Source organism: Sycon ciliatum, chromosome 8 (genome assembly GCF_964019385.1).
Source record: "Sycon ciliatum chromosome 8, ocSycCili1.1, whole genome shotgun sequence".
In the NCBI taxonomy this organism is placed as follows: domain Eukaryota; kingdom Metazoa; phylum Porifera; class Calcarea; order Leucosolenida; family Sycettidae; genus Sycon; species Sycon ciliatum.
This window is the reverse complement of record NC_088650.1, coordinates 10,072,219-10,085,731: the sequence shown is the minus strand read 5'-3', so window position 1 is coordinate 10,085,731 and position 13,513 is coordinate 10,072,219. Positions and strand designations below refer to the sequence as shown.

At 47.9% G+C, this 13,513-nt stretch overlaps 1 protein-coding gene across 1 annotated transcript in view; it reads left to right on the top strand.

Annotated features, from left to right (window-relative positions):
* The window catches only part of LOC135823330 (uncharacterized), a 32,359-nt gene extending 18,846 nt beyond the window's left edge, over positions 1–13,513 (top strand). Inside the window, exons 1-3 of the transcript XR_010554667.1 lie at positions 10,283–10,812; positions 11,074–11,228; positions 13,120–13,513. The gene's annotated coding sequence lies outside the window, so the exon portion shown is untranslated. Of the gene's footprint in view, positions 10,813–11,073; positions 11,229–13,119 lie in introns of the transcript that reaches the window.

Below are 13,513 nucleotides of genomic sequence, written 5' to 3'. Positions count from 1 at the left end.
ATGAAGTGATGTGGCTGCTCATAGAGCCCAGACTGGTCACTCAATACTTGTAGAAAGTACTCGATACTGCGCGGGGGGGGGGGGGGGGGGGGCGCGGGGGGGGGGGGGGGGGGGGGGCAGAGCGGAGCTGCATGTACATGTAGTGAGTCTCGGCAAAAAGTGAGCTGTGTAATACTTTCCTGTTCCTAAGCAGTTGTGTTTAGAAGAGTATCTCTTTGTCGTTGTTACTATAATCGAGTGGCACATTCGCACTACAATTCTACGAGTGCTAGTTTGAAAATACGTTACGAATTTGAGCAATTGGTACGTTGTACAGCAGGTACGAACAATTAATATTTAGTTACATACTCACCGGTTTTTCGTTTCGGAGTCCCGCGCTGTGACTCAGCTAATTTCTATTTCGTTTGCCTTGTATTGTCTGACTAGGGGCGCTGTCACCCCGTCGGGTGCAAGCACCCTTGGACAGAAGCACTTCACTTCACGACAAGTGTTCATTGTCGTTTTCCGCTTCTGCTTCTGTTGCACAGTTTGAACTTTGAATGTGTGCTTTTTTCGTACTCTGCTCTCGATCGAACCATGCGCGGATATCCGGATCGATCTCCATAATTATTTATCTCCCGTTGCCATGACTGGCATTAGTACAGCGTTGCGTACTCACTCGCTGCTTGGCACGCTTGCAGCGCGTCTTTCTTCTGTTGCAACCCAGTGCCTGCGTGCACGGTACGGGATTTGCGATGCCACATCAGCGTTGGTGTGTCGTTGTGCTTTGTTGTTGTTCTGTTCTTTTGCTGAGTGTGGTCGTTAAAACTGAGAAAGAACGGGTCGTTGACAAGGCGTGGTTTCGATGTGCATGCCCTCCTGTCAACTCCAAACTATTGGTAGCAGAGGATGGTTATCACGGAGCCATCATGGAGGTAAAACTAGAAGACCTCGCACGGAAAAAGCGAGAGCTAAAAACGGATTTCACGAATACGAGGAGAAATTTGACAGTGGAGTCAACGAATGAGGTGCCGAACCAGGATGACGTAAAGACATGGAGAAGCCACTTGACGACAGTGTATGACGAGACCAAGAAGGTCATCATGGAGTACATGGAAGCGGTGGTGGACACTGACTCTAGGAGACATGCTGGTCTCCAGAAGCAGTACAAGCAGCTGGAAGGCCACTATTCAGATGCCATGGAATTGGCCAGGAGTGTGCTCTTCAGGAGCAGCAGAGCGAGAGCGTCGACCAGGCAGACTCCCAGTCCCAAGCAATTGCCACTGAGAGGGGCAACGCCTTTACTGGCATCAGTGCGAGAGGAAAGCAGAGAAATTCTAGATCTGCGTGCGGCGCTCCAAGATGCTCCGTTTCTTGGTCGCCAGGACGATGCGCGGGTTATGTTGCCCAGGGCTGCAGATTATGGAGAACGGGTAAAAGTAGAGCCGGACAGTCGTGTTGTAATGATCAGTGGTCAGCGTGTGGGGGAACCTGCCGAACCCTTCCCGACCGTTGCCATGGCAACCGCGTCAGCACACGCGCCACCGCAAACGGATATGATCAACAGCAATGCATGCACCGCTTTATCTGCAGCAGCCGCAGAGTACCAGCCACGTAGCTCAGTGCTGCCAGCGTCATTTGCAACTATGACCACGGGCAGCAACGCTCCTGCTATAAATCAGGAACAACGCTCTGCCTTCACGGTGACTTCATGTGCACCAACTAACGACATGGCGTCCTTTCATGCGGTTTACCGCACGGATTTATGAAGTCGGACATATTCCGATTTATTTGCATCAATCGCACAAAATTAGGTACATTTCTCTTGTAAACCCTGTCAGTTTGAGAATTTAGACAAACACCGAACAAATTTTAGCCGCGACGAGGATCGGGAGAAATCCATCATAATTATTTTACATAGCTACTACCATCACGTCGACCGAGTGAAGATCGAAATGATAATGGAATGGAGAGAAGAAGACCTGAACTAGAGTGCTTGAGAGACTATGTAGTGTCACATGAGAATTGCTTCGTTAGGAAGGCTCTCCTTTTGAATGGAGAAGCCCAACGTCGCTGATCTGCATCGCCGTTTTCAAGCGCTGATCTGCAGTAGGAATGTTTTTGTAAATTATTCGTAGTTGTGGACGTGGATGGATTCAGCGCTCTGTTCTCTCAGCAAGCCTACTCAGTCCAACACGAAGGACTTCCATGAGCGAAACAACGTGCTCCTCGAGCAAGTGCAGCTCGGGGTAATATGGCCAATGCCACGGGAGACCACCTCGTGCCTGCATAAGGCCAAGAATTGATGGCAAGAAATCTTTGATGAGCACCTTCGACTTCAAGGACGCAATATTATATCTCCTCAGCAGTAACTGCAGCGCTCTTGCTGAAAATATCACTGCCAGCAGGCACTAGGCATGATTTAGTGAAGAGCTACTTGTACTAGCGATTGGAGATTTGGTGTTGGCATATCTGCTCCATCATGGTAACTGGTGCGTTTGTCAAGGCAGTGCAGTTTCTGCTGCTGTTTCACAAGCCATATGCGCATATGCGCAGTGAGTAGGAATTTGTTGTATGATAGCTGAGGATCACCAGCCTTCATGGACAAACCTATGTTGGGACTGGTTGCTGAACAGTGCACACCTAAATCTCTCAGCAAGCTCTCTTGCTCAGCTGGTGACGAACACTATATACCCGCTGCTTTGGGCTTGCAGCCCCGTCTCCCGACCGTAGACCGATCGAAAGGCTGTCACGGTCCTGTGACCATCGGCGTACAGTTGACACTGATGGGGCATCGGATAAAGTGCTGGCGTCAGTAATTCTCTTGTATACCTGGAATCTACATCTACAGCTGGTTTCGACTTCCAGCCATCCTTCGTTAGTTATGCTTGTGACTATCATGCCAGCAAGTCGATCAGCAGCATCACCTCGCATCTTTGATGGTGAGGCCTGCAAAACGTCACCGACCAGTGACGATGCTCAAATAGGGCACCCTACCAGAGCTGGCGCAGTGTATGGTGCAGTCTTTCATGAATCCATAAACTATGCTGTTCGGCTGCTGTAGCTCTGACGCTTGCGTGTGTGCCTTACATTAAGGGCAGCGGGCCGTCTGCTCTAGCCATTTGCCAATGCATGCACGGCTGAACGTCTACCAGCAAGCTGCAAACACTTCTCTCTCTACCTGTGACATAGTGGACATTGTGCGTGTGTTATTGCATTCCTATATGAACTGTTCTGGATGCAGAGATTTACCCACTAAGCCCTAGAGAAATATGAATAAATACTATACTACTATTACTAAACTTGGTATGCGGGTGTGACGTGCTGCTGCTCATCAGATTCGGTCCATGCGACGCTCGTGTTTTTAGTTTTGTTATTTTGTCTTCCTTTTTTGAATTCGTAAACCAAACAGACTAAACTATCCAGTGATCAGGTACTGGTGTGGTGGGGCAAGGTTTTGTTGGTGATGCTGCTGTCAGTGGTGGCGGCGTGCATGTGCTCGTGCTTGCGGGCGATGGCCCGCGTTTTCTCCCATGCCGCAAGTTTGTCTTGCGTTTGTGTTTTGCATTTGGACTTCCTGCCAGGCTTGGAAGACTTGCATTTCAAACAGTTTGTCCCACTGTGTGGCTCCCAGTCTTTGAACGGTGTACATCCACCTCTGGAGCTCCAGAGAATGTTGGGCCCCTGGCAGTAGCAGTGCATTCCATGGCCAATTTGCAAGTGTGGCAAAAAAGTTCAGGGTGTATTTGGTTTCATCCACATCAAGTTGAGATGAAACACTGCCAAAATGGATTGAGTATGATCTGCCACACGATACTTCGTCCGTCCACTCCTTGACGCGAATTTCTCCCCTCCAATACGACAACACGACGACAGGAAGCTAACATGAGCCTCCATTTCTGAACAAAATAACGTCTCTAACATGGCCACGAAAAGCTACAGTTATGCACGTCAAGCTTAGGAATACACGAAATCGAAAGGCTAGGACATCGAGGTATACTAGAAAATTGTCTGCGAGGCGGAGAAAATTCGCTGACGAGGTTGGTGAGCCCTTGAAATCGAGCGACGATCCAAAAATAATTGCACCCACGTCGAGAAAGAAACCATGCGTAGCGCGTGGGTAACCCAAAAAGATCGCTCGAGCGGCGGCACAGTCGAAGGCAAGGCCAGTCCAAGCTCTAAACTCTATCGAATGACCTGGCAAACACCCGTGGTTTCGGTTGACCTTGCCCGTTTGAGATGGAAGTCGAGCGAAATTGCAAACATACAACTAGGCCAGGTCGCGTAAAAAATGAAAAATATTAAAATTTGGCCGCCATATTTAATGAACGCCCGTCGCATGCATGGGACAGCCGTGCCTTCCTGATCCACGATCCTGCTGATCAAACACCTAGTATGATGTATGCAACGTATGGCACCAATAGTGCTAGGCCGCAGCAGGCATCCATGTACCAACAACAGCGACCGCAGTGGAGTGTGAGCAATAGTGCAGTCGTGTACAACTCACCTGTGTCTACTGGACCGTCGCACACCATCTCTGCCGGAGCGTCACAGTACGGTGCGAGACCCAGCGCTGGCATGCAAGCACCACGGACCGCAGTATTCGCCCCAGTTCCGGCATATGTCGGAGGCACCGCATCTCGACCTGCGCCACGGACTGCTCCAGCGGCAGCTGCACAGATCAATATCGCCAGCAAGTTGAAGCGGATCGAAATTGCCGTGTTCACCATTATTATTATTATTATTATTTGAGGGATTCCCCAAAGGCCGAAACCTAAATCAAGGGGGTCTCCGCATTACAGGTGGCTTGGGATTGGCTCGTTGGTTCTTGCAGTATTGACACTCAGACCATGCTCGCTTCACAGCTGCTCGACCTGTCGTCACCCAGTACTGCTGGCGAAGCTCATTCAATGTCCTCTCGTGTCCATGATGGCCAGAACGCAGATGGTATTCATGGACTAGGAGCTGTGCGTACCTATGCTTCGGACACAGGATAACCGGATGTTTCGCACTGTACGCCATTTCCGTCGCATGTGTGAGGCGACCCTGAACCCGCAGGATCCCGTCCTCATCAATGGCTGGTGCTAGCTGTCGTAGACGACTGCTGGTGCTGACAGGCTGGCCATCGCTCAACAAAGCCACTTCTTCGGCAAAACACTCTGCCTGCACAGATTTCATCCAGAGCTGCTCGGCCGCATCCATTTCCTTGGCTGAGATGGCTGCGGTTGATTCGACAGTTTGGCCGCGAACTCTGGCCCGTGTGTTTGCGATGAACCTGGCAACATACGCGGTTGTGCAGATGAGATGTTTCCATGACGAGAATCGGTTGACGTCTGGCAGCGCTTCGGCAATTTGCTGGGGCCTTGGCGGAGATGTTGTCGCCGCAACGAACTCCTTCTTCACTTCGGTCGTGTCGATGCACTCATCCGACGTTGGCTGCGAGATGTGGTAGATCGCCTCCGGTTCGAGTTGATCTTGGTGAGTCGAGCTCCAATGCGACCGTGCACGACCCAACCAAGAAGGGTTCTCGTCAGCATAGGTGCATTTGGCGGGCCTTCGACGACTTCACGTGCCACTGTGAGGTGTCCGTTGTCTTGCCCAATGAGCATCCTCGATTGTACTGCTGGGTACGACGCCACTCTGGAGTCATCTAAATGAGGCCATCGACTCGCCAGCCCTCTGCCATCTATTGACTGCGAATGCAACTTGAGGTCCTTGACTGTTCTCACATCATCCATTTGATGCTGGTAGTCAGTTGGCCGGTTTCTCAAAAAGTGGTCGTTTCTGATTTCCTGTGTCGATTTGAGTCCAACATTTCGTGGGTGGTTGGACGTGTTGGAGATCGGCAGGGCAAACAATTTCGCGCTTGGGTGCCTTTTCTGCGTTGGGGCTGAAGGGAGTTACGGCGACTTGTTTGAATACGAAGACGAACACTGTGCAAATTAAGCGCATGCTCAAAACACGCATATGCGAATTCTGCGCAAGTGAAAAGGATGATGACGTCCGCCCACGACTAAATTTCAAACTTACTTGACTGGTTCGACAATTGTGTTTTTGCTTTCATCCAATGCCGATCGCATGGCCTCTCTAAGTTTCTTTGCCGATCTGTCCGACAACCTAGACAGGTAGATGGCAGATAAGAAGGTGCAAGTGTTTATGATTCCTGTTGTTAGTTGTCTTGTTCGACATGGCAGACGATTTGGGGCTGGAAACTGTTTCCTTGGCGAAAGCTTCAGGTGAAGGAGTGAAATGCATTTGTCACAACCCGAATTTTCCTGCTCATCAGCCTCTCAAGCGCTTGACGGAGACTACCTGGACTACCCTATGGAATGCAGCTGAGACGAAGAGAGATGACACTTGGATGTCGATCGGAAATCTTGATAGAGAAACTTGCGGCGAAGTTCTATACCACAAAGCCTGCTACAAGTGGTACACAAACAAAAAGACTTTGAAGAAGACAGCCGTTGCTGAGTCTGTCCGGCCTGTCGAGGCTGTTGGTGGCGACGAAGGCAGTGAAGGTGATGATGATGATGATGATGATGACAGTGATGACAGCGAGCCTGAGCAAAGAGATGTTGAGCCCCCCAAAAAGCGGACCCGTTCCAGTGGGAGCCAGACAGATTTAAATTTGTGCCTATTCTGCCAGCACCTGTCAAAAAGAAGAAGTGGGAAAAAGGAGCCACTGACCCAATGCATATCGTTCAGTGCGAGCAATAACATCGTCAATGCTGCAACAATTCGCAGTGACTCGCGGGTCTTGAGGGAGGTGTCTGGTGGAGATGCAATCGCCAGGGAAATCAAGTATCACCGCTCGTGCCTGGCCAACTACACTCACAAGAGGACACTCGAGGGCCTGACGAAGCCCACAGTGTCCACTACAGCACCGTCCCTGGGTCATACTGACAGCTTCGGTGCAGCACGTCAAACGGGCCAACTACCAGGCTGGTGTGTGGAAACGGGCACTGGTCGCATCCCCAGACCTACCCAGCATCAGTGATCATGGATGGAGGGTAGACGACTCTAATGTCATGATCATGTGGGGTCTTCTTCCTCCTGCACCACCAGAGCTGATGGCGATCATCCGGTGTGCCTGCGCCACTGGATGTTCAACGCGCCGGTGCTCATGCCTACAGTCCTCCATTTCTTGCACCGATGCATGCCAATGCAGTTCCTGCGCGAATCCGCACAATGCTGTGTCCGAAGTGCTTGCAGCACCTACACTTCATGGAGACAATGAAGACAGTGCTGATGATGAAGATGGTCAAACTGATGATGTTGACAACCCCTCCCACGAGATCACGGAATAACTGTTGAACATCAGCTTTCCATGGATTACTGGTCACGGTAAGGCCTGTTTGATTTCCCTAAGTATGTTTCAAGTGTGAATGTTAGTCAAGTGTCAGGTAGTTACATGTACTTGTAAGTTTTTCATGGCTGTGTGTTGTGCATGATTGTACACTGTTGGTCCAAGCAAGGTAGCTTCTATGTAAAACATACTGTAAGATAGTCTACATCAGGATATGTGTGCATAGCCTTCCATAGTACATAGAAGTATCACGCCATCACAGATCTTCTGCGTGAACGCGTTCTGTGCCTGGCAGATGTTTCCTTTGGTGCTGAGACAGGTCATGTATTTGTGTGTGTTGGCTTACAGTGTTTACACCGGGGAAGTGAGCTGCGTTCAACCAAGTGTAGCTGGCAGTCCCCAACAGAACATTCCAGGTCAACCACTTCCATCGTGCTTTTCGACAGCGCGCCTCAGTATGTTCGCTGTGCACTTGTACCTGGTCATGTTCCATGCTATTTCTACTGTTTGCCTGTACAGGTTATGCCAGCATACTTACTAGTCCTACCGATACTGTCACTGCAAGTAACTAGGTTATAAGTCACCCGTGCACGACAACCTAGTCACTGACTCCTCTCTCCACAGTGAATGGCTACACTGCATTGCCTAGACGCATCCCAAAGCCTCTCATTGTGTATTAATATTATTTCTAATGGTCGGGTTTTCTCTTGTGACCCGCGACGCCAGGCATGAAGTCATGCTCCTTGCTATATACATGTATCTCGCGGCCGTAACTTACTTGTTAACAGAGTGTTACTGACACTCAGTGCCAACTGCTGCAATTGCAGCTCAAATGCAAACACTGTATGTGTACGTGTTGCTGCGCATTGGTCTCTGCCTTGAGAATTCTTATCATTTTGGTGTATTTTTAATAACAGGCGTGGTCCATCCCGTGATTTCTTAGGTGCCGGTTTTAAACATTTGCTGTGTACTTTTTATAATCACCAAATGTCCCATGACTGAGGACATCTATGATATCAAGAACAGTGTACTAAGACACTTGCTTATCTGAGGTAGACAGGCTTGATTGTGTTATAACGAGATGATTGTTTGATGGCAGTAAGGCGGTTTCCAACTGTACTTCGTGATTTGCCGATTTGTCATGCCACACTGAGTGCTCGGGCATCATCACGGACTCATACTACCAAACTATAAAATCCTGGCACACATTATGGAACTTTGAATCTAGTAATGGAACTCTGCAATAGTATAAACTAATCACAGGAGTAACTTTCTACTGTACATACCTGGTTGTGCTCTAGTGTGTAGCTAGCTTTGAACCAAAAATAGTATGATATTTCAGGAACCTGAAGAGGTCCATACAGTCCACATCATCCTATCATCAAACATTCAATGTATCTGCGTGCCTGGTGTACTTTACAGTCACATAGGCAACTCGGAAAGTCGACAATACGACGTAAATTCTGCCAGTCTTTGAATGAGTCAGCGCCGTTACCATGGTTACATGATCTAAATTGTACAGGAAATTGGACACGCAGTATTCCACTCGCCGCTCCCTTATGCCCCAGCTCCGAGATGGCACCCTCGTGCCAAAACACTCCTAGAGACCCACTCTATCAGCTAGGATAGCGCTAGAAATGTTGGACTCAAATGTACACAGGACTTATGAAAATTGAAAGTGCCCAAGCGACTATGGGTGCCATCGCTGCCATTGACCAAATACAGAGACTCTGCATGACGAGTTGTCCGTGTGCGTCGTCGAATTCGTCCATGCCATATGCAGGGGATCCGACTGTCCAACAGCACCTATGTCATCCGCTAAGGCCTTGTCCATTAGCGTGACAGTTGAGGCTTCGTCCAGCAGAGCAAGTGTCTCCACACAGCCCTTTGGGCCACTAACCGTCACTGGCAACACTCTCAGCAACACTCGGGTTGTACCAGGAATACCAGTGTGCCCACAAGTGTCGACTGGCTTCTCTGCGGCCTTGCCCTTGTGCATTGAGGAATGTAGAGATGTTGATCAGTGTGCACATGCATTGTTTATGTTGAATATGTCTGATCGTCACCTGGCCCAACACTTGATGAATCGCTACATTACCATACACAGTACAGGTGATCCAAAGTATCGTCATACTGAAGTACTCTCACTACTTCTCTACTGTACACTGTGTGGTGTAGAGTGCAGTGCCTTGCTGAAGCTGATTAGTGTTGATCATCTGATACAGAGTAAGTATATTCTGGAATAAGACCGATGGAATAGAGACGTGTGTCTGTTGGTTGTGGAATTTCTGCTCACGCGGAGTTACAAGTGATATTCATACCACAAACCTCTGTAGTAATTGTCCTTGGCATCTCAGAGTTGAAACCAAGTGTTGTTTTAAACAAGAACAGAAACGATCTCAGTCTGTGGCGTTTACTACACAGTTTTCTGCTGATGCCGGCTCACTTTCACATACACATATGGTGATGATGTATGTTGTACACTAATGGGTTTCTGATAAAGTCATGATGGCAGGATTATATGTATGATCTTGAGTCATGCAGATGGACAGTCTGGAGCCATTCCAAACTTGTCTTACTATTTTCTCAATCAATTACCTTCTAGTTACATTGGTTGGGCATCCTGCAGCTTCATAATACTTGAAGTACTATGGGAAGTTTTGAGCACACATGCAAGTTTATTCCTCAGAACTACAAAATCACACCTCAGTCCACTGTATCAGCTTCGACATTTCAACAAATTGCTATCACCAGAATGCAGTACACTGTGCAATATGCAATATGCATCCTGATGATGCTTGGAAATAGGACAGACAGTATGGACTTGGGTGTACTTCAAGAAGAATGTGCACCAAATTCGTAACTCACGTACCAACAAAAATTCATCCAGTGTTGTTCCCCTGACTGTGTCTGTTTTATAGGAAGTAGTCTGTTGGCGTGGAAATGACAAATGGATCACTTTCAGATGTCAACGATTTTTCATTTTTCATTTTCACAATGTCATCCTAAAATGTATCTGTTGGTCTATGTCCATACCACTGTGTGTTTCTCTCAATTCTCTCTGCCCTGACTTCTGTGCAGAATGCAATCCTCGCCCTGTGCAAATGCTATTTTTGCACAGCACCCTCCCTGTCACTAACAACCAGCGGCTACAGATATTGGAAAGATTTTTAGTGCGGTTCCAGAAGAATGTGACAAGTCGGCATTCAGGTCGAATGTATGATATGCTGTCATACTTCATTGGCCCAAAGTACACCACTGGCTTATCTCTGGTTGATGGTGTGAACATCCAGGCATTCTGCATATTCAACCAAGACCATGAACCAGTGGAGACTGAAGCGTATCCAGCTGATGTATACAACGGTGTATCAGTAGATATGACTGCAGCTAGACGTCATGGTTTCAGTGTTATGGCATGTCGGGGTGTGAGTGACACTCAGTTACTACGTCATCCTGTTCGTACACCTAACGGATATAACACTCTTGAGGCATCGGCACTCAATTCTCAAGGATGTTATATTATTCCGGTGAGTTGTAGTGCTAGTGTTTTGCCTTTGATCATGATGTCTGTCTTGATACTTCAGTGCAGGTTGGATAAATAAGTTTGCACATGGGGAGAGTTGTGACAGGTATGACTACATTCTGTTGCCCAAGTCTCGTACTCGTAGTACTACTCAATCTTACCCTTCTGGAGACTGTCTTCAGTGACAGATTGACTATCAAGACTTTCATCTCCTGGATGTGCCTAAATGTTGATGTACTGCACCATTTCTTTCTGCACTTGATAGATGGTACTCGAACACGGCGCCCGGTACTCGCAGAAAAGCAGCAACACTATCCCGGATTTGCTGATCAATTATCCGTATCACATCACCGTGTTCAAAGACCTGTTACCCGCCAAGCAGTGATGGACATACACACTGATGTCATAGTCTACAAGATGGTAAGTTACAGAGTGTTAGATGTTGTACATGTATCTGCCATGGGGTAGTTTAGTGTTTTATTCTTTCAACCTCATTGGTTGCAATGTCCATAACCTCATTGGGTGCAATGTCTATAACCTCATTGGTTGCAATGTCTATAACCTTATTGGTTGCAATGTCTATAACTGATAGCAGAACACTAGTACAGTGTGGTGGATTTGACTTCTTTGATGGGAGTGAGGTATGCGAGTTGTTGGGCGCATTCCTTCGATCTGACCGAACTAGAAAAGGACATCAGCAAGGAGTCGATCTGGCTATATCGTGGTGGTGGCCTACCTATGTTGATGAATACAACGGGTAGTGAGACTGATGACCTGTGGAAGACTATAATCCAGGAATTCCAGCATCATGGGTTGAAGATTACGATCAATGTTAACCTAGAAGTAGTGAACTTCCTCGTTATCACAAAAGCAAACCTGTAAACCGGTCAATACAAATCATACCAAAACCGGACGCCATAACGCTATTGTCGTCCGGAAATGGTACTACAGTGCATGCATGCATGCGCACAGTGGCGCAACCTGCACAGTCTGAGCGCGGTCCGCTAGCAGGGGAGAACCCCGTGCGCAGGGTAACGCCAAACGGGACCTGAAAAAGGTGACAAAGGACAACACTATACCTGAATACCCAGTCTAACTATCCGCCGGTGATAATACTTCAGTACAAGATCTCCTCAAGTCTATCAGTAGAAGAATATCCGATATCTTTTCTGACCATGATGTGTTCCAGGAGGCTGTACCACCATAAAGGAGTGTGCTGATTAGCAGTAGGTATTGTGAACCCCTAGAGTTGTGTAGTGAACTATCTATTGAGAACATTGACAAATTCCTTTCTGATAGGCTCCTCGTGACTGGTCTGGGGGCACAGTAGAAACTGTGATTGGTTCAGCCATGTTTGTTTTGTATTGCGACTTGTCACAGGGCATTCGTTTTTTTGTTGACGATATGACTGGTTACAGGACCAGTGACTGTTCGCAGGGCCTGTACTACTCGCAGTGTCTGGACTGGTCACAGGGCCAGGACTGGTCACAGGGCCTGGATTGATCACAGGGCCTGGACTGGTCACAGGGCCAGGACTGGTCACAGGGCCTGGATTGATCACAGGGCCTGGACTGGTCACAGGGCCTGGACTGGTCGCAGGGCCTGGATTGGTCACAGGGCTTGGACTGTTCGCAGGGCCTGGACTGTTCACAGGGCCTGGACTGGTTACAGGGCATGGACTGGTCACAGGGCCTGGACTGGTCACAGGGCCTGGACTGGTCATGGAGTTCTACACAAAAAAACTAGACTTAGATACGCAGAAGTGCACCATATCGCTTACATAATCTTTGCCGTATAGTTTTTCTTTAAAACTGACATCACAGGTCTTATTGATACAGAGCAAGAGTATAAACGTGGATCACGGCATCTATGACTAATCAAAACGTATATAAACGGAGAATTCTACTGTCCAGAACCCATCTACAGAGTCGCACACTCTGCTTTATGTATTCTTGCCATCGCAACAGTATGGTACAGAGATACAGTCAACTTCGCTAATAACGACTACGGATATAACGACATTTCGCGAATAGGGACAGAATTTCCATGCCCAGAGCAAATTCCCATATAACTGTAATGCATATAGTAGTCACATGTAATGAGACTTCGGATATAAGGACACTTCGCAAATAAGGACACTTTTCTGATGGCCCGCCGAGTGTCGTTATACGCAAAGTTGACTGTACATGTACATGTAGCTAGGCACGTCAGGAAAGAAACTTGACCACCACCATAGAGAGTGGGGTGAGCTGTGTAATACTTTCCTGATTCTAGTATTTGCTGTTTGTGAACTTCTACTGTTTTCTCGCAGATATCTCTGAACAGCAGAATACTAAGACGAATTGTGCAGGAAGTGTGTTATATCATTTGAGACTGGAATATGTCTGTCTAGTGATTGAAGTTTCAATTTCTTCGATCCCTTGCCGCTTTTTCTGCTGGGCTGAACACTGAGGAAGTTGGTGCTGCGTCTTGTTTAATTCCACTCCCGGCTGAGAAACCGAGTAACTGAGTAACTGAGCACATTGGATGTGAGAGGGAAGTGCTGCTAGTGCTAGTGTAGTATGCATATTGATTGTGTTTTTGAAATCAAGGCATTGTTGAGTTTGTGCACGAGTGTTTGCGTGTCTGTGCATTCAACTCCCATATTTTTCTTTGTGCGTGCTTTATACAATCATGTACCTTGATACAGTGTATTGTGAATCCTC